Source organism: Oncorhynchus keta, chromosome 21 (genome assembly GCF_023373465.1).
Source record: "Oncorhynchus keta strain PuntledgeMale-10-30-2019 chromosome 21, Oket_V2, whole genome shotgun sequence".
Classification (NCBI taxonomy): domain Eukaryota; kingdom Metazoa; phylum Chordata; class Actinopteri; order Salmoniformes; family Salmonidae; genus Oncorhynchus; species Oncorhynchus keta.
In genome coordinates this window covers 3,395,550-3,420,635 of record NC_068441.1, presented here as the reverse complement: position 1 = coordinate 3,420,635, position 25,086 = coordinate 3,395,550, and the positions used below count along the sequence as shown (strand labels likewise).

The following is a 25,086-nucleotide window of genomic DNA, read 5'->3' as shown; positions in this document are numbered from 1 at the left end:
TAAATGTTCAGCAATTGAGAAACTAAGTTTAACTTTGTTTGGCTAAGGTGTATGTTAACTTCTGACTTGTAACTTGTTTTCTCAAAATGTATGTTAGCTAGTTATTGTTTTTGATTATTGTTTTCATTTAATTGTGTATTAGAAACACAGTTTGAGATGAGGGGAGTTCGCGAGTGGTTGAATGGAGAAATGGGCTTCCTGTGAAAATGTGGTCTGAGGTTGCAAGGGTGAATTTTTTCTAGATAATATAAGGCGCACGGATCCCTTTAGCGGGATCATTTTCGTCAACATCCGGTGAATTGCAGAGCGCCAAATTAAATTACTAAAAATATTAAATTTTCATGAAATCACAAGTGCAATATACCAAAACACAGCTTAACTTGTTGTTAGTCCACCTGGCGTGTCAGATTTCAAAAAGGCTTTATGTTGAAAGCAAACCATGCGATTATGTGAGGACAGCTCTCAGCAGACAAAACATTACAAACAGCTAGCAGCAAAGTAGATTGGTCACGAAAGTCATAAAAGCAATAACATTAAGCGCTTACCTTTGATCTTCTTATGTTTGCACCCACGAGACTCCCAGTTACACAATAAATGTTTGTTTTGTTCAATAAAGATTCTCTTTATATCCAAAAACCTCCATTTGGTTGGCGTGTTTTGTTTAGAAATCCACAGGCCCGTGCGGTCATGACGGGCAGACGAAAATTCCAAATAGTAAACATTTTTGTAATCAATCATCAGGTTGTTTTTACAATAAATCATTTCTAATATTTCAACCGGACGGTAGCCTTTTTAATAGAAGACAGAAAGAAAAGGTCTCGCTCCAGGCACGCGCGCATGCACAAATCTGAGGACATCTGGCTATCTACTGATGCGATGTGATCATTCTCGCTCATTTTTCAGAATAAAAGCCTGAAACTATGTCTAAAGACTGTTCACACCTTGTGGAAGCCATGGGGAAATGAATCTGGTTGATATCCCTTTAAATGGAGGATAGGCTTGCAATGGAAAAGAGTAGTTTCAGATAAACAGCACTTCCTGGATGGATTTTCCTCAGGTTTTCGCCTGCAATATCAGTTCCGTTATACTCACAGACAATATATTTACAGTTTTTGGAAACTTTAAGAGTGTTTTCTATCCTAGTCTGCCAATTATATGCATATTCTAACTTCTGGGCCTGAGAAATAGGCAGTTTACTTTGGGCACGTTTTTATTCAGTTTTTAACATCAAAATACTGCCCCCTAGCCGCAAGAGGATAAACACAATGTAAGCATATAATTTTCTAATTTATGCATGCATGCAATTTTCCTACATAATCACTGTTATACCATTAGTTAAGCAAAACATGAATCTTGAAATGTACTTAATTTAGATATTCAATAGACATCTTGATCAGTGTTTTTCATCACTAGGTAATGGATGTTTAATTTGGGAATTGGATGTTGTGCCTCCCATACCATCAACATTCACATACATGTATGTACTTATGCCCTCCCTTGCATCCTCTAATGACTTTGCATCATCTTAACATCCTTAAATTAAAGTCTTTACTGGACACATGACATACCATTAGCTTGTATAACAGCTTAGGATCATTTTACAATTGGCTTATGATCAAGTAGGGATGTGCAGAGTCACCTAACAGTACACGTACTGTATGTGACTATACGTACACATGGCATGGGCAGATGTTATCAATAATGATGTCAATATGTAATGCATTATCATACCCAGATGTTGCCTTTTAGCCCCTCGCCCTGTGACCAGGGAATGGACTTACTTGATCTCTCTCAGAGTCCTCCTCTCTTTCCTTCAAGCCACAGTCCTTCTAATACATGTGTGGTTCTTCTTTTTGAGAGGCAATACACCCTTTGCTGGCCTGACCCTACTTCTCCACCCTGACTGCTGGGGATAGGCTTACTGACATACACTGTACTTATTTGGCACAAGTGCTGCAGGTCTTGAAAAGGAGATACCAAAGTCAACCAAGAGTTGATGGATAGCTAACTCCTCCCTCAAAACGAAGGTACCTGCTTGACATTGGACCGGGCTCGTTCTTATAGAGTACACTTTTAAAAAGAAGTTATAGATGTGACAAACATGAGATTAACTTTCACAGTAGCAAACATTGAACACTGTCCGGGCATCTCTACATCCTGCATTTTAAAGGTAAGATTACACTTCTGTTGATGGACCTAGACTGGTTAGTATGCTACTTAAGATAACTTTGGATGTTAAACTGAAAGCCAAGGAAAGAGTAAGCATGTAATGATGACCAATTATCATTCATCTGATTTCGCTTGTTTGAGGATGTAGTATGGAGTTTGTCACTATATGACTAATGAAAAGCTACTTGAAAGACTCTCTTCTTTGAGCAGGATATTTAAATATACAATTTACTAAGTACCTTTGAAGTTAATGAACCACGGCCACACATTTGCAGTTCTCATATGAATGTTTATGCCAGTAAACCATGCAAAGGATTAAACTGTGATCTCTCACTCTGCTTGTTTATACAGTTTTTTTTCTAGTTCAAATGTACTCAAAAGCCACTGTAAACAAGAACAGCCTTGCACATGCATAATTTAAATTACCAATCATAACGCTTTCCAATACCAGTATTGCACTTTGATGTGAAAAAAACTACAAACACAACACTGTTCTTCACATGCTTTCAGGCTGCTTTTGATTATTGAAGACCGTGGTGTTACATTCCTTAATTGTCTCTCCTTAATCCATAGAGTGATGCATTGTGTTTTACTGAGTTTCCGAACATATGCAGCACCCAGAATGTAGAATATTATCAAATTAAATGTGATACAGGGAACACTTAACTTGAAAATATACAAATATGTAATTTCTGCACAGAACTACAAAACTGAACAGAAAACAATAGGATTTGTGTTGAGCTATTTGAAAAAAAACAAAGGCATGGTTCTCATCTTTTTCATGCTGATCTACTCTGAAAAACAAGAACACAGTAAGGGACTGTTAATAATTCACATTGTGTTAAATGTATTGGTTTCCATTTCAAATGCATTATTGGCTCTTAAAACACTAGAAGAAATGAGTTGTCTCTCAGATTAGCATTTCAATGTAGTAGAGCAAAACATTTTTCTTTTTATATACCATTGACATTTCGCTTAGTGGAGCACTCTGCCCTGCCCTACCACTCTGCAATGATGTTTTACACTCTAGAGTCCTTGGCTCCAACCCTCAGTATGAGCATGGAGCAAACACCATAGGTGTTGGAGATGAGGTCGTTGGTGTTGGTGTTGAGACTGATATTATTGCGGAACCATGTGACATGGGGTGCTGGGTCCCCTCTCACGGCACAGCTCATGTAGCACTCATAACCTTGTGGAGTGGTGTGCATTTTCAAAGGGACAAGAAACGTGGGAGGTCTAGGTTGCAGGTCTTAGACTGGCATTTGCAGCACAACATTTTCTCAAAACACAAATACAGAGACGACATGTACTTTATTAAAGATGAGAAATTTCACACATCTGAATTTGGCACACAGGCTGGACAGAAATTATAGCAGTAGAAAATGTAAATGTCTGCTCACTGTTTGCTGGTCCCAAAAAAATATATTTGATAAAGCTTTAACATGCTACAATAATGGTAGAATGTTAAAAGTGTTATAAAAGATCACTTTTGTGAGCAGCAAACTGTAGAGAGAATAAAATAGACGGCGAGCGTCAAACGTCTGATTTTATGACTCTATGTCCGGATGACGCGTACATGCCCAAATATGGGCATCCGGCCAGGACATCCTTGCGGGAAGGTGTCACGTGGTTATGGCCATATAGGTGCATTCCCTCCCCACGTGTTAGAGGGTGTGTTATTTTATATCTATATTGCATCTATTCCTCTTAAGTTGTCATGATGATTGATGTGTAGGGACCTGGTTGAACCGCCCCACACCACACCTAGTTTATTGCCCTTAGGGCTGTTGTCTATGAAGCAGGAATGTCCGGGGGGGGAGGGGAGTTGCAATGATTGTGTTGGCGGCAGATGCATTATAAATAAGACCCAGAACAGCACATGCGGCCCCAGAACACTAAATAAGATTTAAAAAATAAACATGGATTTTGTGGTCAGCAGTGACCACAATGCAGTGATGACCCTAACAACGGAAGCAGGACCGCGGCTGAAACATAGAGAAAGGGCCAAGTATAAAGCAACAATATACGATGCGCCAGGAGCTGTTGAAGGAGCTGGTGAAAAGACTGTGATCCTGCAGGTTTATACCTTCGCTGGTCAGAGCACTGGAGTCTATGGGTCTTGTGCCGTCTATTCCCAGAGTTTACGGGGTAACCGAGGCTTTCCTACATGAACTAAAGGAGGCGATCTACATCCATGAGGAACTCAAAGAAATCCGACACACCCTGGTGGACGACAACAAATACAGGGCAGCTGTGGTGGCTGATGTGATGACTTTCTGGCTCAATAAACCCCAAGAGACCGAGTGACAATACATATTTGTTATTTAGATGTAAAGCAATGGGTAACTATATGCATACGATGTTAGAGAATAAATACATGTTTTATTTTGAGAGAACTTACAAATGTTATGCGTCAATTTATTGAAACAAAAGTGAACAATGTATTGTTCTACGCAGCACACAATACCTGGGCTAATGTGGAGCAAATCATGAATTATGTACGACATACGGGCGAGAGTCTACAATGGACACAACTGGCATCCCATCTTGTGGATGATTCTGAAGAACGAGAAACAACTTTGTCTAAGATTTTATTTTATTTGTTTGAAACACTGTTTAATTGTGACATGTATCATATTTGTTGTTTATATACTTACATAGCGGATGTGTGTGTTTTAAAAATTCAGCGAAACAAGCCTGTACATTTAAACCAAATATACAAGGTGTTTCATGCTTGGATCCTTGAGAAAACGGGGACAAGTATCCTGCAACAAATCCTGAATTGTCTGTATACGTAATACTTGATGTTTGCAAAAATAAAAATTCGAAATTCGAAATGAAATGTTGTCGTTATTTGAAAGTGGCTAATTAACGTTATTGTACCTCAGAGAGGCAAGAAGGATGGCGGAGCAGATGTTGAAAAACATTTATTATACCCCCTCTAACCCCGGGTCTTATGGGGGTAAGGAGCGTTTACAGAGAGCTATAGCCGAAGAAACAGGTAGCCGGTTAAGTGCTGCTCTATTGAATGAGTGGTTAGCAGAGCAGGATGCTTATACTCTACATAAACCTGTACGAAAACAATTTCCAATAAATCGTTTTTTCTACTCATCCCTTGTCCCAATTTCAGGCGGATCTATGTGACATGCAGGCTCTTGCAGATAAAAATGATGGAAATCGCTACATGCTAACGGTTATAGATATTTTCTCTAAAATAGCATTTGTAAGGGTCTTGAAAAAATAAGAGCGGGGCAGAGGTGGCCCAGGCCTTTGACTCTATCTTGAAGGACGGATGAGCTCCCAAGAAAGTGCAGACTGATGGAGGAAGATAATTTTTTTAATAATACTTTTCAGAAACTCATGAAGAAGCACAATATAGTACATTTTGCTTCAGGCTCGGATTTGAAAGCTTCAGTTGTTGAACACTTTTTAACAGAACTCTGAAGGAGCGGATGTGGAGATATTTTACAGCTCACAACACGCATAGATATATGGATATAGTTCAAGATTTAGTAAAGGGGTACAACAACAGCTACCATAAGAGTATACGGACAAGCCCTCCAAGGTCTCTTCTGAAAACTCTTTTCAAGTCTTTAAAAATCTGTATAATTTATTCCCCCTTCGCCATAAGAAAATAATAGATTTTAAATTCATAGTGGGGGACTTGGTATGTATATCCAAATTGAGGGGTGTTTTCGACAAAAAAATATGAGCACAGTTACAGCGATGTGGTGTTCACCGTTAGCCAAATCTCTACCGCGCATACCCCCTGTCTACAAGTTAAAAGATTATGACGGGGAGCTTATAGAGGGATCTTTTTATGAAAAGGAATTACAGAAGGTACAGATGGGTAAAGATAAAGTCTTTCACGTGGGGGAGATTCTAGATCAAAAGAGAGAAAAGGGTAAAAATGGATGCTGGTTCGGTGGAAAAACTGTCCCCAAAAGTTAAACAGTTGGGTATTAGAGCACGATGTGTTGGAGGCATCGGGGGTTAATTTAAACCCTCATGCATGATAAATACAACATCATTCGCGTGTACACAGGAGTGCATCATGGAACACAGCGGCTTCTACCTGACTCTCCCCAGTAATGCGTCTGCACATATATATCGTAATAATCCGAGTTTGAATTATACAACCAATTTTCCAAAGCCTATAGAGTTATCAGAGGCCTGGGAAGTAGGTCTCAGCGAGATTACATACCCCCATAGTTGGTATAATATCAAGGATAAGGACTGTGATTTTTGTTGCAAAAGGATATCGGAACCTGCGAAACTTATTAAGCTCAAAAAAGGGTTCTATAGAAATGTCGACAGGATTGTCTCAGAGTTGAATGAACTCCTAACCCTGAAGAATATGGAAATACTCTTGATCTACAACCCTATACATAAATGTGTACATATCTCAGGGGATGCTGATGGGGGTATAAAGACCAGCGGTAATTTGGGGATGGGTCCCAATAAATGGACGTATGTGAAAGATAAATTATTCCCATTCCCTGCGGATATACATGCATGATTTTACAAAATATGTGTGTAGACCGACATCATATCCTATCAAAGGGTAGGAGACAGTTGTGTGCCCCTCCTGAGAACAGTTCACATAGATGGAAAGGATGGCAATATGGTCACTGTTAACTACGACAAGCCACACTACGTACCTGTAAACAAGAAATATATTGAAAACATTCTGGTTGAGATTAAAACGGATCAGAACGAAAACATTGAATTTACTTATGGTAAAATGATTGTAAAACTCCACTTTAGACCCACCAAAACCTCTCTACATATATATTATTAGTATTATATATTTTTATAAACATAATACAAATAAATGTAAAGGGTTATGGACCACAACCAACATCTTGACCCTAACTGCTATGTCTCACACTATGTTGCTCAAGTGGGTAATGGGTTACCCGGCTATTATGCAAAACTCTGCTGGCACCCAGCCATCCACTGACGCGATGTGATCGTTCTCGCTCATTTTTCAGAATAAAAGCATGAAACTATGTCTAAAGACTGTTCACACATGTGGAAGCCACAGGGAAAGGAATCTGGTTGATATCCCTTTAAATGGAGGGAAGGCATGCAATGGAACAGGGAGATTTGTTTCTCTTAGGCAATTCCTTGTTGGATTTTTCTCAGGTTTTCACATGCAATATCAGTTCTGTTATACTCACAGACAATATTTTGACATTTTTGGAAACTGTAAAGTGTTTCCTATACTAATCTCCTATACTAATTATATGCATATTCTAGATTCTGGGCCTGAGAAATAGGCAGTTTCATTTGGGTATGTTTTTCATCCTAACATCAAAATACTGCCCCCTACACTCAGCAGGTTAATATAGGGTGCACACTTTTTGTTTTAATGTATAAATATTCTTACGGATTTTATTATTGGACTTACGTCGACAATAGTGTGATGGGGACTGGCTGCATGCATTTTGCTCCGCGGAATCCCCATCTAACGAAGGCTGTTCTAAATCATTTATTCCCTGAAGCAACTGCGTAAAGGACGGATACCCTACAAACATTAGATAATGTAAACATATATTTATCCGATATATATATATACATTTTAAATTATAAGAATATGTGAATTTGACATATTACCTAAACAAATCGTTGTCCCCGGTTTAAAAAAACATATAACTCCTGTTTAATATTACAATAATATCCATACAATACCTAACGCCTTCTAATCTAATATATTATTTTCACTAACTCACCTTCAGAAAGCTCCATTAGGATGGATTCACAGATGTTCTTTTAGCTGTTCTGGGCTGCTGGCCTTGTCTGGACTTGCGCTTTTGCCTTTCTTACAGAGGGGATAGTATCTGTTGTCACTCGCTCCGTGGTCATGGCTCAAAGGAGAGATATTCTGTAATGATCTTACAGAGCGGGGGTGCCGTTTTTTTCGGCAAAAAATGGCCATAGAGTACCTCTGAATGTTTAGAGACCCCAAAACCACAGGTGGTTGTCTCAACATATTCTGTCTGCCTGTCACGCCTTGGTCTTAGTATTTTGTGTTTTCTTTATTTATTTGGTCAGGCCAGGGTGTGACATGGGTTATTGTGGTGTGTTTTTGTCTTAGTGGTTTTGTGGGGTGTCTATGTAGTCTATGGCTGCCTGAGGCGGTTCTCAATCAGAGTCAGGTGATTATTGTTGTCTTTGATTGGGAACCATATTTAGGCAGCCATATTCTGTGAGTGTTTCGTGGGTGATTGTTTCCTGTCTTTGTGTTTGCACCAGATAGGGCTGTTTCGGTTTTCGTTATTTCATTTCGTTATTTTTGTAGTTTCTGTATGTATAGTTTTCCTTCATTAAAATATCATGAATCATCAACACGCTGCATTTTGGTCCAATCCTTGTTCTACCTCTTCGTCAGAGGAGGAGATAGAAGAGAGCCGTTACACTGCCGGTATTTCCTTTTGATTTGCTACACCCTCATGGGTAGCAGTTTGGGGGGTGTCCGATATAAATGAATAGATCTGGGTGGGGGGCCGTTTTGTATATGCTCTGATTATAAATAAACATATGTTTTAAACCGTAGGAGGTTGTCTCGACAAGATATATTCTGCCGGGGTTGTTTGACTTTTTAGCCTCCCACGTCCTTGGGGGTGAGATAAAAACGCATTTGAAAGGCATGTTTGTTAATCAATCGAAAGTGCCAAGCCCTTTTGAAGAAACGCACACACAATCCTAAACAGCTTCACACATCTTTTTGGTTTCAAATGCCCCATGCAGAGACAAACACCCCCACCCCCTATTTGTTTTGAAACACACACACATACATTCCCTCATACGCACACACCCCCCGCGCACGCACACACCCCCCATGCACGCACAAAATCATTTTTCTCCAGGACTTGCATGATGATAGAGCTAAAAGACAGAGCCCCGTTAAAGGTGAGATACCTATTTAAAATAATTTATTTAAATCATAATATTTAGTACAGACCTTTTTAAACATGCTATAATTATTTAAACAGTTTTACTATTCCTTTATTAGAGGTAAAGGGGCAGTCTACAGGTTTATACACCCGTCAGTTTCCAATTCACCATCGTCAAGACCGACTCTCTTGCTCACAGGAAATCCCACACACGCTCTGTCAAGGCTCCGTAAGTTTTCACTCCAGGGATAGATCGAACGTCTGGCATGTAAACTCTGGGTATGTCTTAAGGATAGAAGTGGCAAGCGCTGTAATTGTTCACGATTTTGGAAAAGACTGTCCAGCTTATTCATCAGGGTTATGAATACAGGGTAATCAATCCTTAAAGCTAAACACTGGCATTAAAAAGTTTACATCCTTGCAGTCTTTGGAAAATACAAATGAACTGACAGACTTTGTCGCATTTGTACTATCATATTGTTCACATGCTAAAATTGTCACTTTGGAGTTGGGGCTATACACCATTGAAGAGACCTTTATGGCTTTCAAATCACTGCGCCCGCACACAAGCTCTTCCAATGCATAGCCAGGCAGGTTTGACCCACTCAGGGCCTGTTCAATTTGACAGAGCGCTAGCCGTATCTTAAGCCATTCTCTCATACGCAGCGCAGGAGAAAAACTCCCGGGTTTTGCATGATAAAGGGCTTTGAGACCACTGTCTGTGAAAATCTTCACAGTTGAATCCTCAGGTTGGAACATGTAAGCCATATGTCCATCACTCATATCCAAAACTCCCTTAAAACAATCAGTGGCCTCATAAAACTTCCTCGGTGTCTTTATCATTGGGTTCGTGACAAGAGACGCATAGCACCCCGATAATTGGCCTTTGAGACATCATTTTCTGTTTAATGTTCTGGGTTTTAATTTTTAAAATATTGTTTAGTGTTCTGGGGCCGCATGTGTTGTTCTGGGTCTTGTTTATAATGCGTCTGCCGCCAACACAATCCCTCCCCCCGGACATTCCTTTTTCATAGACAACAACCCCAAGGGCAATAAAATAGGTGGGGTGTGGTGCCAACCTCTTTGAAATGTTCAAACACACCCCCCCCCAGTTCAACCAGGTCCCTACACATCAATCATCATGACAACTTCAACGGAATAGATGCAATATAGATATAAAATAACACACCCTCTAATACGTGACAACAGGATGCACTTATATGGCCATAGCTATGTGACAGCTTCCCGCAAGGATGTCGTGGCCGGATGCCCATATTTGGGCATGTAGGAGTCATCCGGACATAGAGAGACTAAAGTCTGATTTTATGACCCTAACTGTGAAATGAGCAGAAAACTGTGAATTTACACCAGTCTCATGCCTTTCAAAGCACATGGACACTGCAAGGACTGGCTCAGAATTCACAATGAAGAGTGGCACAAACAGATATTACAAACCTCTTTTGCCTGTGATTTCCCATTTGAGTGATTCAGAGGGTTTAGAAGAGCCCATGTCAATTTTAGCACACAGAACTGGTACTCTCTGCCAGGCATGATGTTACAGGCTGTGAACTTGTTGTTAAATATGCGGTCTGCCACTGTGTGCCATGTTCTCTTGCTTGAGTCTCGCTTAGGCACCAGGTAAAGCAGCCTGTCGTCCCTCTTCTCATCAGGAGATGGTGTCCAGGAGACAGTCACTGTGCCCTGTACGTTCTCATCTACCTCCACAGGACCGCTAGGCTTGGGCTCATCTAGATCGTACCACAAATAATTGTGTGATTATTGATCAACACTGGATCGCAACTGCTTTGAACTTGGTTGTTTACAGAACCACTGTCAGCCGTTTTATCAGCATCTCACCTGTGACTCTGGTCTCAATGCAGAATGTCTCTTGGCCAACGATATTATTGATGAGAATGGTGTAGATTCCTTTATCTGAGCGCTCTGAAGATCGAAAGTTGGGATCCCCCTTCAGCATTGCTGATGGTAACCCGCTTGGACACAGGTACAGTGGTTCCTCCTTTAAAAGTTGTGAGCTTGCACCGTGGGACTTAAGATGTACCCAGCGTCACGGATTCATTGCTCCAGACAACCACAAGTGGGAGTTAGAGCACTCATTAAGCATTTGGGTCTCAAGGTTTTTATATGACCAATCATATTGAGTGGTTCCAATGACGAATTAGCTAGCTAACTATTTATTTGCTTATTGTGTAGTGGAGGATAAAAATAACTGTATGCCTATAGATGTGTAGCTAGCTACAGTATGTAGCCGATCTGTGTATGGACCCTTAAACATTAGGTTCTGAACTAATATTCATACCAATCTATGAACCTCAGCTATCATATTTGTTGTAACAACTGTAAGTCTGAATGGCATTAATGAAGCCTATGGATAGAGTAGAGTATAATAACTTTATTGTGCAACGGATGCAAGTCCTATATTCATGTACTGTAGTTATTACCACGCATGAGATTCCGACATTGTAGACTGTACATTGAATATATTCACTGATCGTGTATTCTTCCTTGGCAAATAAAGGTGTGGTTCAGGTATGAATCTCTGAGACATTATTCTTCAGTCATTTCAAACTCCATTGATCGAATGAGGCTGTGTCTGCATGTATGTATTACAATTATACACTTCAACAGTGTTTACCACTCCTGCTCTTGGGACAACAATGATTACACATAGTAACTATGCAATAGAAGAAAAAAAACATGTTTAAAGTAAAGGCTGATTTGTATTTTATATATACAGAAAACAAAACTATGCATATGTAACTCCCTACATCTGCATTAATCTGAGGACACAGTTTAGTATTTCAATGAGATACTTAATTTGAACCAGTGGAGAATGTGAAACACTTTATTGAAAGAAGCTCATTATCCAGGTGTTATAAATACATAATACATGCATGATAATTATAGTATTATATTATAAATACAATCTGTACTTCAATGCACATATGGTGTGTATTAGAAATCGAGGAAGAAAGACGAGGTGGGGAGAGAGGTGTAGAACACAGAAAGGGAAAGCGGTAAGAACAGCGGAAGAAAGCATATGATTAATGAATTACAGTGCTACCCTAATATTCTCTCAGTTTATCACAATTGTGGTGTCTCCTCACCAGCCTTGGGGCCCCCAGTTGGCCCGAAGGTTACCTTAAGAGCGGGTGAGGTGGCGATGACGGGACTGGCTTCCTCTCTCACATCAAAACATTCCTGCAGACGAGAGACAGATAGATAGAGAGAGAGAGCATGATTAAGCCTTGTTTTTTTTTATTCTAACACATTCAGTCATCATAATCATCAGGAGGTGAAATGCAAAACTGACCTTGGATTATTAACTCTGGGACTACTACATCTCTGTCTGTATTTCAATGTAAAGCATCTCTTTAATAATGCTTCCTGTTGACCCGACCAAGTGACATCGCACCTATGATCATGCTGTGCCCTCTGTGTCAGCCAGTTCAGATGCGGGAGGGGTTCACCAAAACAGCTGATATAACCTAGAGGATTTAGGGAGAAGGGGAAGAGGGAAGAAGTGAAGAAGAGAGACTATTGTGTGTGTGTGTGTGTGTGTGTGGTCTCACTGTGGCTACAAAGTAATTTATGCTGAAAAACAGACACGAGGACAAACAATAGAAGATAATGTAAATAGAAGATACTGTATGTAACGCAGACACCTATCAGTGTGTACATGAAACATTAAAATATAGAGGGCTATGTGTCTCGCCACTTGGTTATTGCAAGGCTATGACTTGGCAGCAACAGAGAGCAACAGATGGTCCAGTGAAAATGGCTGTGTTTATGTGGTGTAAATCTGAAAATTAGCAGCTGACATCTTAAGTTATTTTTTATTAATCCATGTGAGACAGGTTCTATGTACATCAAGACAGGCAGAGATGAAGAGAGAAAAATAACACAGAACAGTTTAATTACCTCTGGTTATGGACACCTTTGCCAGCAATAAAGCTTGCACGGCCTGTTCCTCAGACAGTGAACATCTGGCAATATCTACATTTTCGACCCCTTGATCGATTCGCTCTCTGAAAGTAAAAAGATAGCTTATTTTTTGTAGATATGAAAACAATAACTGAGATTTGACCACTCAATCTAAAGCAGCAAATGTCATTTTCAGGATACGTCAACACAGCATGTAACAGTTGGACGGAAGAACGCCCAGTGTGTCACGCACTAACCTTAGAGAGCTTTTTATGTCTCTATTTTGGTTTGGTCAGGATGTGATTTGGGTGGGCATTCTATGTTCAGTTTTCTATGATTTGGTATTTTTTTGTTTTGGCCGTGTATGGTTCTCAATCAGGGACAGCTGTCTATCGTTGTCTCTGATTGGAAACCATACTTAAGTAGCCTTTTCCCACCTGTGTTTTGTGGGTAGTTTTCTGTTTAGTGTTCAGCACCTGACAAGACTGTTTCACTGTTGTTCAGTGTTAATAAAAACCACACTGCACTTTGGTCATCCTTCTTCATCAGACGACCGTCAGTTTTGGAGGAGATAGTGGACGTTTGTCACTTTGTTATTTTGTTCTAGTGTTCAGTGTTAATAAAAATCATGCAAGTGCTATGCATCCAGCCAGGGCAGATTGCTGCACTTTGGTCTCCGATCCTTCTTCATCACCAGTGCACTGGGACTGTTCAGTTATGCAGAACTACCCACCACAAACGGACCAAGCAGCATGGTATGGAGGAGCAGATAGTTCAGGACTCCTGGACATTGGAGGAGATCCAGTGTCCAAATAATGACGGAAAGGGACCCTGGAGCCAGGCTGGGAATATGCCATCCAATCTTCTGGAGGCAGCTAAAGCTGAGAGGCATAGCATGTAACAATAATAACCACACCTTCATACAAACACACCTACCTAATTCTTGCAAGTCAGCACGCCCAAGCATGCCAGAATGATGGCTCGAAGAGGCAGCCCCCTAAAAACATTTTTACTAAAGAATAGGGGGGTGTGACACTCCTATCGCAGACCATATTTGCCCTAAAGACCAAGGGGTTGGCGGAGGCAGGCTATTAGACCTGAGCCAACTCCCGTGATTACCGGTTAAACAGCGTGGTACTGGTCAGGCATCGTGTTATACGGTGTTTTCAATGCGCAGTGTCTCATCTGAGTGCGCAGCTCATAGCCCCTGGTGCACTATATGCCAGCCCTCAAGCTTAGCCTTTTGTTAACAACACTGTCATCTCAACTATAGGCTATCTATTCCCGTCCTTAGCTTAGATTTTCAAAAATATGCTTCTCAACCATAGCAAAACAAGCATTTGTGTAACAGTATTGATAGCTATTGATAGCTAGCATTTAGCATTTTCACAAAAACCAGAAAAGCATTCAAATAAAATAATTTACCTTTGAAGAACTTTGCATTCAGCAGGTTTTTCAAAGATTATTTGTTTAGGACATTTTCACAAAAAAAACCAGAAAATCCGCAGCTCAGATAAAATCATTTAAAATCCTTTGTAAGTGCTAGCTCTGGCTTATAAGAACACTGTCATCTCAGATTTTCAAAAATATGCTTCTCAAATAGAAAACAAGCATTTGTGTAAATGTAAATGTAATGTAAATGAAGAACTTCAGATGTTTTCAATGAGGAGACTCTCAGTTAGATAGCAAATGTTTGTGTTGACAAATCTTTCCGTTTTCTTCATCACGTTTGGGTAAGGAAAAAAATGAAAATTAAGTCATTAAAATGCTAACTTTTTTCCAAATTAACTCCATAATATCGACAGAAACATGGCAAACAATGTTTAGAATCAATCCTCAAGGTGTTTTTTACATATCTATCGATGATAAATCCTTCGTGGCAGTTGACTTTCTCTTCTGAAGAAATGGAACGCGCATGGACCTAGAGATTACGCAATAATTTCGACACAGGACACCGGGCGGACACCTGGTAAATGTAGTCTCTTATGGTCAATCTTCCAATGATATGCCTACAAATACGTCACAATGCTGCAGACACCTTGGAGAAACGACAGAAAGGGCAGGCTCATTCCTGGCGCATTCACAGCCATATAAGGAGACATTGGAACACAGCGCCTTCAGAATCTGGGGCATTTCCTGTATGAAACTTCATCTTGGTTTCACCTGTAGCATTAGTTCTGGGGCACTCACAGATAATATCTTTGCAGTTTTGGAAACGTCAGAGTTTGAGAGGTGGAGATAGCAAGGGAGGAACGGCGATGATATGAGGGTACACGGCTAGCACGGAAGCCCGAGAGCCACCCCCATGTAATTTCTTTGGGTGGGCACACTAGGAGATTGCATGAGTCAGGACAGAGGCCTGAGCCTACTCCTTGTATTTACTGTGGGGAGCGTATTACTGGTCAGGCCGGTATGCGGTAGAGCGCACGGTGTCTCCAGTGTGCTATTCTATGTCAGCTCTACACTCCAGGCCTCCAGTGCACCTCCAGGGTCCGGTACGCCCTGTTCCTGCTCCTCGCACTCACCTTGAGGTGCCTGTCCCGAGCCCGGTACCACCAGATCCGGCACCACACACCAGACCTCCAGTGCGCCTACAGGGTCCAGTACGCCCTGTTCCTGCTCCTCGCACTCGCCCTGAGGTGCGTGTCCCCAGCCCGGTACCACCAGTGCCGGCATCATGCACCAGGCCTACAGTGCGCCTCAGCAGTCCAGAGTGTCCAGCGACAGTACCCAGTCCAGAGCGTCTGGCGACAGTACCCAGTCCAGAGCGTCCGGCAACGGGCGACAGTCCGGAACCTCCAACAACGGGCCACGGTCCGGGGTCTCCAGCGAAGGACCGCTGTCCTGGTGCATGATAACGGCACTGGTGCATGATGCCGGCACTGGGTCTCCACTGATGGGCTGCGTTTCGGGGTCTCCAGCGATGGTCCGGGGTCTCCAACGACGGTCCCCGGTCCGGGGTCTCCAGCGATGGTCCCCGGTCTGGGGTCTCCAGCGACGGTCTCCGGTCCAGAACATCCGGCGATGATCCACGCAGCGAGGGTCCCCAGCCCGGGGCCTATGGCGAGGATCCGCAGTCCAGAACCTCCGACGATGATCCATGGGTCAGTGATACAAAAGCGGACTCGGATTAAAGAAGGGGGGCGGCGTCCAGAACCAAAGCTGCCACCAAGGTTAGATGCCCACCCAGACCCTCTCATGTAGGTTTAGGTTTGCGCCGGGAGTCCGCACCGTTGGGGAGGAGGTACTGTCACGCAATGGCCTTTGTTTGTTTTCTTTATTATTTGGTTAGGTCAGGGTGTGACAAGGGTGGTTTGTTTAGTTTTTGTATGTCTAGGGGTTTTCTAGTCTAGGTGTTTATATGTCTATGGTTGCCTGGATTGGTTCTCAATCAGAGGCAGCTGTTTATCGTTGTCTCTGATGGGGAACCATATTTAGGTAGCCAAATGCCTTGGTTATTTTGTGGGTTGTTATTCTATGTTTAGTTGCCTGTTTGCACTTGTCATATAGCTTCACGGGTCGTTTTGTTTTGTATAGTTTTGTTCAGTTTTGTTCAGTGTTCGTTCTTTTCATTAATAGAGTTAAGTACGCTTTCACGCTGCGCCTTGGTTTCCTCATTATGACGACCATGACAGAGAATTATTTATTTCAGCTTACATTTATTTCATCACATTCCCAGTGGGTCAGAAGTTTACATACACTCAATTAGTATTTGGTATCATTGCCCTAAAATTGTTTAACTTGCGTCAAACATTTTGCGTAGCCTTCCACAAGCTTGCCACAGTAAATTTGGCGAATTTTGGTCCATTCCTCCTGACAGAGCTGGTGTAACTGAGTCAGGTTTAAAGGCATCCTTGCTCGCACACGCTTTTTCAGTTCTGCCCACAAATGTTCTTCAGGATTAAGGGCTTTGTGATGGCCACTCCAATACCTTGACTTTGTTGTATTTTAGGCATTTTTCCACAACTTTGGAAGTTTGCTTGGGGTCATCGTCCATTTGGGGTCATTGTCCATTTGTCGATTCAGAAACTTCTAAAGCAATGCCACCATTTTCTGGAATTCTCAAAGCTGTTTAAAGGCACAGTCAACTTAATGTAGGTAAACTTCTGACCCAGTGATACAGTGAATTATAAGTGAAACATTTTGTCTGTAAACAATTGTTGGAAAAAGTATTTGTGTCATGCACAAAGTAGATGTCCAAACTGACTTGCCAAAACTATAGTTTATTAACAAGAAATGTGGAGTAGTTGACAAATGAGTTTTAATGACTCCAACCTGTAAGTGTATGTAAACTTAAACTTAAACTTAAACTTCCGACAACTGTTGCTCAATATTTGAATTATTTATTTTAAACAGGCAGTGTAGCTCATCTTCATCAAGGGTGTCAATAACTGTGGACCCCACTTTACCTGGATGAAGTTTCTTAATTTAAGTGGATGCTGTTGTCTTCACAGATTTTTTAGAATGTTTTATAAGAAGCATAAAAGCAAGCACAATTCTGGTAACAAAAATAGCCATAACATGATTATGAAAATAACAATGAACAATTAATCTAACAATAACATTATGGAAGGCAGCAGCAGCAGAAAATAAAGCCCCCGAGGCTTAAGAATAACAGAAATTACGTAATGAACACACAAAAACAGGTATCTCAGATTGTGTATCTCCTTCTAATTCCTTCTAATTGCAGTCACTGTACTCATAATATGCAGGAGAACGATCACCTTATGGTGAGGATAGCTGTGCTGCAAGCCCAACTTCAGATGAATCATTAGGCAAGGGTAATTTAAGTGTAGGAAAGGATGAAACAGCGTCTGTGCCACCAATAAGTACAGAGATAGTATAAATCCCCTCGCAGTACCCTCAGCCGGACAATTTTCTCATGGCTTCTGGAAGGAAATGCTGTAGGAATGTTGAACCGGTATCGCTCATTCAGCAGACAGAAACTTTCAAACAGTTTTCCCCATTAAGTAATGAGTCTCAGTCAGAGGCCGAGTCTTCTCTGGTTTCTCCTCCACCCGATACGGGCTCTAAGACGCTGAAGCCTCCCACCAATAGCTCTGACAATTTGAAAACCCTGGTCATTGGCGACTCCATTACCCTCAGTATTAGACTTAAAAAGTATTCATCCAGCTATCATACACTGTTTACCAGGGGGCAGGGCTACCGACATGCTGGCTAAGGCTAAAGCTGGTGAGTGTAGAGATTATAGGGATATTGTTATCTATGTTGGCACCAACGATGTTAGGATGAAACCGTCAGAGGTCACCAAACGCAACATAGCTTCAGTGTGTAAATTAGCTAGAAAGATGCGCCAGCATCGAGTAATTGTCTCTGGCCCCCTCCCAATTAGTGGGAGGGATGAGCTCTACAGCAGTCTCTCAACTCCATTTTCTGCCACTCCCAAAAGAAAGAATTTGTAGATAATTGGCCCTTTTTCTGGGACCCACAAACAGGACAAAGCCTGGCCTGCTGAGGAGTGACGGACTCCATCCTAGCTGGAGGGGTGCTCGCATCTTATCTATGAACATAGACAAGGCTCTAACTCCTCTAGCTCCACAATGCGATAGGGTACAGGCCAGGCAGCAGGCTGTTAGCCAGCCTGCCAGCTTAGTGGAGTCTGCCACTGGCACAGTCAGTGTTGTCAGCTCAGTTATCCCCATTGAGACCGTGTCTGAGCCTCGATCTAGGTTGGACAAAACTCAACATGACGTTGTTTGCTTTAACAATCTCACTGGAATAAAGACCTCCCTCATTCCTGTCATTATTGAAAGAGATTGTGATATCTCACATCTCAAAATCAGGCTACTTAATATTAGATCTCTCACTTCCAAGGCAGTTATAGTCAATGAACTAATCACTGATTATAATCTTGATGTGATTGGCCTGACTGAAACATGGCTTAAGCCTGTAGAATTTACTGTGTTAATAAATGAGGCCTCTCCTCCTGGTTACACTAGTGACCATATCCATCTCACATCCTGCAAAGGCAGAGGTGTTGCTAACATTTACAATAGCAAATTTCATTATTTTTTTAAGGTCTAGGAGCGCGAGGACAGATGCAGAGCCTTGGTCTGATGCCATTAAAAGGTAATTTACAACTTTCCCGACTGCAGTCTCAGTGCTATGATGGGGTCTAAAACCAGACTTAGTAATTTTGTATACATTGTTTGTCTTCAGGAAGGCAGCGAGTTGCAGTGCAACAGCATTTTTTTTAATTGAGAGGAATCGGAGATTCGATATAGGCCGATAGTTTTAAAAATATTTTTGGGGTCAAGGTATGGCTTTTTCAAGAGAGGCTTTATTACTGTCACTTTTATGATGTTCAATTTAGGAGGGCCAAGCACAGGAAGTAGCTCTTTCAGTAGTTTAGTTGGAATAGGGTCCAGTATGCAGCTTGAAGGTTTAGAGGCCATGACTAGAGATATAATATTAAAGAACTTGAGTATCTCCCTTGATCATAGGTCCTGGAATTGTTGTGCAGACTCAGGACAACTGAGCTTTGGAGAAATACGCAGATTTAAAGAGGAGTCCGTAATTTGCTTTCTAATGATCATGATCTTTTCGTCAAAGAAGTTCATGAATTTATCACTGCTGAAGTGAAAGCCATCCCCCCTTGGGGAATGCTGCTTTATAGTTAGCTTTACGACAGTATCAAAACTACATTTTGGATTGTTCTTACTATCCTCAATTAAGTTGGAAAAATAGGATGATCGAGCAGCAGTGAGGGCTCTTCGATACTTCACGGTGCCGTCGTTTGGAGCTAATCAGAAGACTTTTCCTTTCCAATTTTCTGGAAGCTTGCTTCAGGGCTCAGGTATTTTCTGTATACCAGGGAGCTAGTGTCTTATAATATACAATGGGGCAAAAAAGTATTTAGTCAGCCACCAATTGTGCAAGTTCTCCCACTTAAAAAGATCAGAGAGGCCTGTAATTTATCATAGGTACACTTCAACTATGACAGACAAAATGAGAAAAATAATCTAGACAATCACATTGTATGATTTTTAATGAATTTATTTGCAAATTATGGTGGAAAATAAGTATTTGGTCAATAACAAAAGTTTTTCTCAATACTTTGTTATATACCCTTTATTGGCAATGACAGAGGTCAAACATTTTCTGTAAGTCTTCACAAGGTTTTCACACACTGTTGGTGGTATTTTGGCCCATTCCTCCATGCAGTACTCCTCTAGAGCAGTGATGTTTTGGGGCTGTTGCTGGGCAACACGGACTTTCAACTCCCTCCAAAGATTTTCTATGTGGTTGAGATCTGGAGACTGGCTAGGCCACTCCAGGACCTTGAAATGCTTCTTACGAAGCCACTCCTTCGTTGCCCGGGCGGTGTGTTTGGGATCATTGTCATGCTGAAAGACCAAGCCACGTTTCATCTTCAATGCCCTTGCTGATGGAAGGAGCTTTTCACTCAAAATCTCACGACACATGGCCCCATTCATTCTTTCCTTTACACGGATCAATCGTCCTGGTCCCTTTGCAGAAAAACAGCCCCAAAGCATGATGTTTCCACCCCGATGCTTCACAGTAGGTATGGTGTTCTTTGGATGCATCTCAGCATTCTTTGTCCTCCAAACACGACAAGTTGAGTTTTTACCAAAAAGTTATATTTTGGTTTCATCTGACCATATGACATTCTCCCAATCATCTTCTGGATCATCCAAATGCTCTCTAGCAAACTTCAGATGGGCCTGGACATGTACTGGCTTTAGCAGGGGGACACATCTAGCACTGCAGGATTTGAGTCCCTGGCGGCGTAGTGTGTTACTGATGGTAGGCTTTGTTACTTTGGTCCCAGCTCTCTGCAGGTCATTCACTAGGTCCCACCGTGTGGTTCTGGGATTTTTGCTGACCGTTCTTGTGATCGTTTTGACCCCACGGGGTGAGATCTTGCGTGGAGCCCCAGATCGAGGGAGATTATCAGTGGTCTTGTATGTCTTCCATTTCCTAATAATTGCTACCACAGTTGATTTCTTCAAACCAAGCTGCTTACCTATTGCAGATGCAGTCTTCCCAGCCTGGTGCAGGTCTACAATTTTGTTTCTGGTGTCCTTTGACAGCTCTTTGGTCTTGGCCATAGTGGAGTTTGGAGTGTGACTGTTTGAGGTTGTGGTCTTTTATTCTGATAACAAGTTCAAACAGGTGCCATTAATACAGGTAAGGAGTGGAGGACAGAGGAGCCTCTCAAAGAAGAAGTTACAGATCTGTGAGAGCCAGATATCTTGCTTGTTTGTAGGTGACCAAATACTTATTTTCCACCATAATTTGTAAATAAATTAATTAAAAATCCTACAATGTGATTTTCTGTATTTTTTAAAATAATTTTGTCTGTTATAGTTGAAGTGTACCTATGATGAAAATGACAGGCCTCTCTCATCTTTTTAAGTGGGAGAACTTGCACAATTGGTGGCTGACTAAATCATTTTTGCCCTACTGTACATGGCTGTGACAATAACCGACTAGAATTCTATTGGAGATAATATGGTCGGCATTTGAATGTAAGGAATTCTAGGTCAGGTGAACAAAAAGACTTGAGTTCCTGTATGTTGTTACGAATACAACATGAGTCGTTAATCATGAAGCATACACCCCCGCCGTTCTTTTTCCAGAGAGATGTTTATTTCGGTCGTTGTTATGCATTAAGAATTCCGGTGGTTGTACTGACTCTGACAACATATCCCGAGAGAGCCATGTTTCCGTGAAACAGAGAACGTTACAATCTCTGATGTCTCGCTGGAAGGTAACCCTTGCTCTAATATGATAAACTCAATGCAGTGACCGGGCCGCCTTCATGACACTTGCTGGCTGAGCCCTCCCCCACTATAAGTAGGGAGACTGACTAATAGACTCACGGGATCAGATCTTGGTGAGGTGTGGCCACAGCCTGAGAGATTCATGATTCATTCCAACTCCAACTGTTACCTTCTGACTGGGAGAGAGAAACAATCATCTGAGAAAAAACTTTTCTGACTGTTGATATAAGTATTAATGGTATAACGGTTAATGATAGTGACAGTAGAGTTCATGAAAGGTATCGCTATAGATGTCAAATCAGATTGTATTGGTGATGTTATTGCGGGTGTAGCGAAATGCTTGTGTTTCCAACTCTGACAGTGTAGTAATATTTAACTAGTAATATCTAATAGTTATACAACAGACTTAATACATACACATTTAATTAAAGGTATGAAATTAAGAATATACAAATATATGGACGAGCAATGTCAGAGCTGCATAGACTAAGATAGAGTAGAACAGAATAGAATACAGTATATACATGTGAGATGACCAATGCAAAATATGTAAACATGATTAAAGTGACTAGTGTTCTATATGTATTAAGGCAGCAGCCTCTAACGTGCTAAAGATGGCTATTTAACAGTCTGATGGCCTTGAGATAGAAGCTCTTTTTGGTCTCTCGGGTCCCAGCTTTGATGTGACCCATTCCAAGAAGGTAGGCGTATGTCGCATGTCACTCCTTCACAAGAGAGGCATTTGAAAGTAAAAAACATATATTATCTAAAAATGCATTCTGGAACATGTGAGCTTTCATGTTTGTGAACAAATTCTTCAGTTTCGCAAACCCACAGCTGTCCACGCGGCTGGTCTCAAATTCCTGAAGGTGAAGAAACCAGATGTGGAGGTCGTGGTCTGCAGTTGTGAGGCCAATTAGACGTACTGCCAAGTTCTCTAAAATTATGTTGGTAGAGAAATTAACATCAAATACTGCAGTCAGCATGCCAATTGCACACTCACTCAAAACTTGAGACATCTGTGGCATTGTGTTGTGTGACAAAATTGCACATTTTAGAGTGGCCTTTTATTATCCCCCCGCACAAGGTGCACCTGTGCAATGATCATGCTGTTTAATCAGCTTCTTGATATACCACAGGTGTCAGGTGGATGGAATATCTTGGCAAAGGATAAATGCTCACTAACAGGGATGTGAATAAATTTGTTCACAAAATTCTTGAGAAATAAGCTTTTTGTGCATGTATAACATTTCTGGGATATTATATTCAGCTCATGAAACATGGGAGCAACACTTTACATGTTGTGTTTATACACTACCGGTCAAAAGTTTATATATATATTGTAAAAACAACCTGAGAATTGATTATAAAAAACGTTTGACATGTTTCTACGAATTGTGAGGATACTATTTGGAATTTTCGTCTGCCCAGTCTTGACCGCTCGAGCCTGTGGATTTCTGAACATAACACGCCAACCAAATGGAGGTATTTTGGATCTAAAAATAATCTTTATGGAACAAAAGGAACATTTATTGTGTAACTGAGAGTCTCGTGCAAACATCCAAAGATCAAAGGTAAGCGATTCATTTAATTGCTTTTCTGACTTTCGTAATGTTTTGTCTACTGAGAGAGATGCCCTTACATAAAGGCTTGGTATGCTTTCGCCGAAAAGCTTTTTTTGAAATCTGACATGCGAGGTGGATTAACAACAAGCTAAACTGTGTTTTGCTATATTGCACTTTATATTTATATTTTTAGTAATTTAATTTGAATTGGGCGCTCTGCAATTCAGTGGATATTGTTGAAAATTATCCAAGTAACGGGATGGGTGCATCAAGAAGTTTAAACAAATCAAAATATATTTTATATTTGAGATTCTTCAAATAGCCACCCTTTGCCTTGATGAAAAAGGAACATTTGCTGTCTAACTGGGAGTCTTGTGTTTGAAAACATCCGAAGCTCATCAAAGGTAAACAATTTAATTTGATTGCTTTTCTGATTTTCGTGACCAAGCTTCCTGCTGCTAGCTGGACATAATGCTATGCTAGGCTATCGATAAACTTACACAAATGCTTGTCTTGCTTTGGCTGTAAAGCATAATTTCAAAATCTGAGAGGACAGGGTGATTAACAAAAGGCTAAGCTGTGTTTCACTATATTTCACTTTTGATTTCATAAATAATTTCTAGTAAGATTTTTTGTCCGTTGCGTTATGCTAATTAGTGTAGTTGATAACAATTCTCCCGGAACCGGGAGGGGTAATTAACCATCACTTAGTGCCACAGCGCCGCTCATTTGGGAAGAAATGTAATTATATATTTCGTAAGTGTGTGTGTGCGTTGTTAACATCTGCCTAAGTTACTGCCCAGATCTTCCAGTCTGGACGACCAGACGACGTGGGGGCTGAAGGGGGGTTCGCCAAGGGAGCCATACAAGCTACAACCGCCGCTGGCAAACACGACACATGCTTTGTAATATTTGTATTCTGTACAGGCTTCCTTCTGTTCACTCTGTCAATTAGGTTACTATTATGGAGTAACTACAATGTTATTGATCCATCCTCAGATTTCTCTTATCACAGTCATTAAACTCTAACTGTTTTAAAGTGACCATTGACCTCATGATGAAATCACTGAGTGGGATCTTTCCTCTCCAGCAACTGAGTTAGGAAGGACACCTGTATATTTATAGCAACTGGGTGTATTGATACGCCATCCAAAGTGTAATTAATAACTTCACCATGCTCAAAGGGATATTCAATGATATTCTACTGATAGGTGCCCTTCTTTGTGAGGCATTAGAAAACCTCCCTGAGTCCATGCAACTTATTAAATGATTTGTTAAGCACAGTTTTACTGGTGAACCTTTTTAGTCTTTCCAATACAAAATGGTTCTATACTTAATGACTCAAGACATTTCAGCTTTTCATTTTTCAGAATTTGTCAAAATTTTGAAAAACATAATTCCACTGTGACATGGGGTATTTTGTGCAGGCCATTGACAGAAGATCATAATTGAATCCATTTCAAACGGAGGCTGTAACACAAGAAAACATGGAAAAAGTCAAGGGGTGTGAATACCTTCTGAAGGCACTGTATCACAGTCGTTAGAAAGAACATTTTTCCTCAATGAAGACATTATCAGGGGTTCGACTGAGATGTCTTTATTTAAGATAGTCTTTGAACAGGTAGGGTTTCTGCCTCCAGTAAAGAGTGTGTCCCCAGTTTGTGTGCATGTTTTCTTCCCTTTAACTGAAAGTACTTTTTTCCCTCAGGTGAAATATGTATTTGGTATGTGTAGGGCATCGAA

The 25,086-nt window shown here is 41.0% G+C and overlaps 1 pseudogene; it reads right to left on the bottom strand.

The window, feature by feature from the left end:
* Positions 1–3,188: 3,188 nt before the first annotated feature.
* Positions 3,189–16,112, bottom strand: LOC118399828 (immunoglobulin-like and fibronectin type III domain-containing protein 1; annotated as a pseudogene).
* Positions 16,113–25,086: the final 8,974 nt, after the last annotated feature.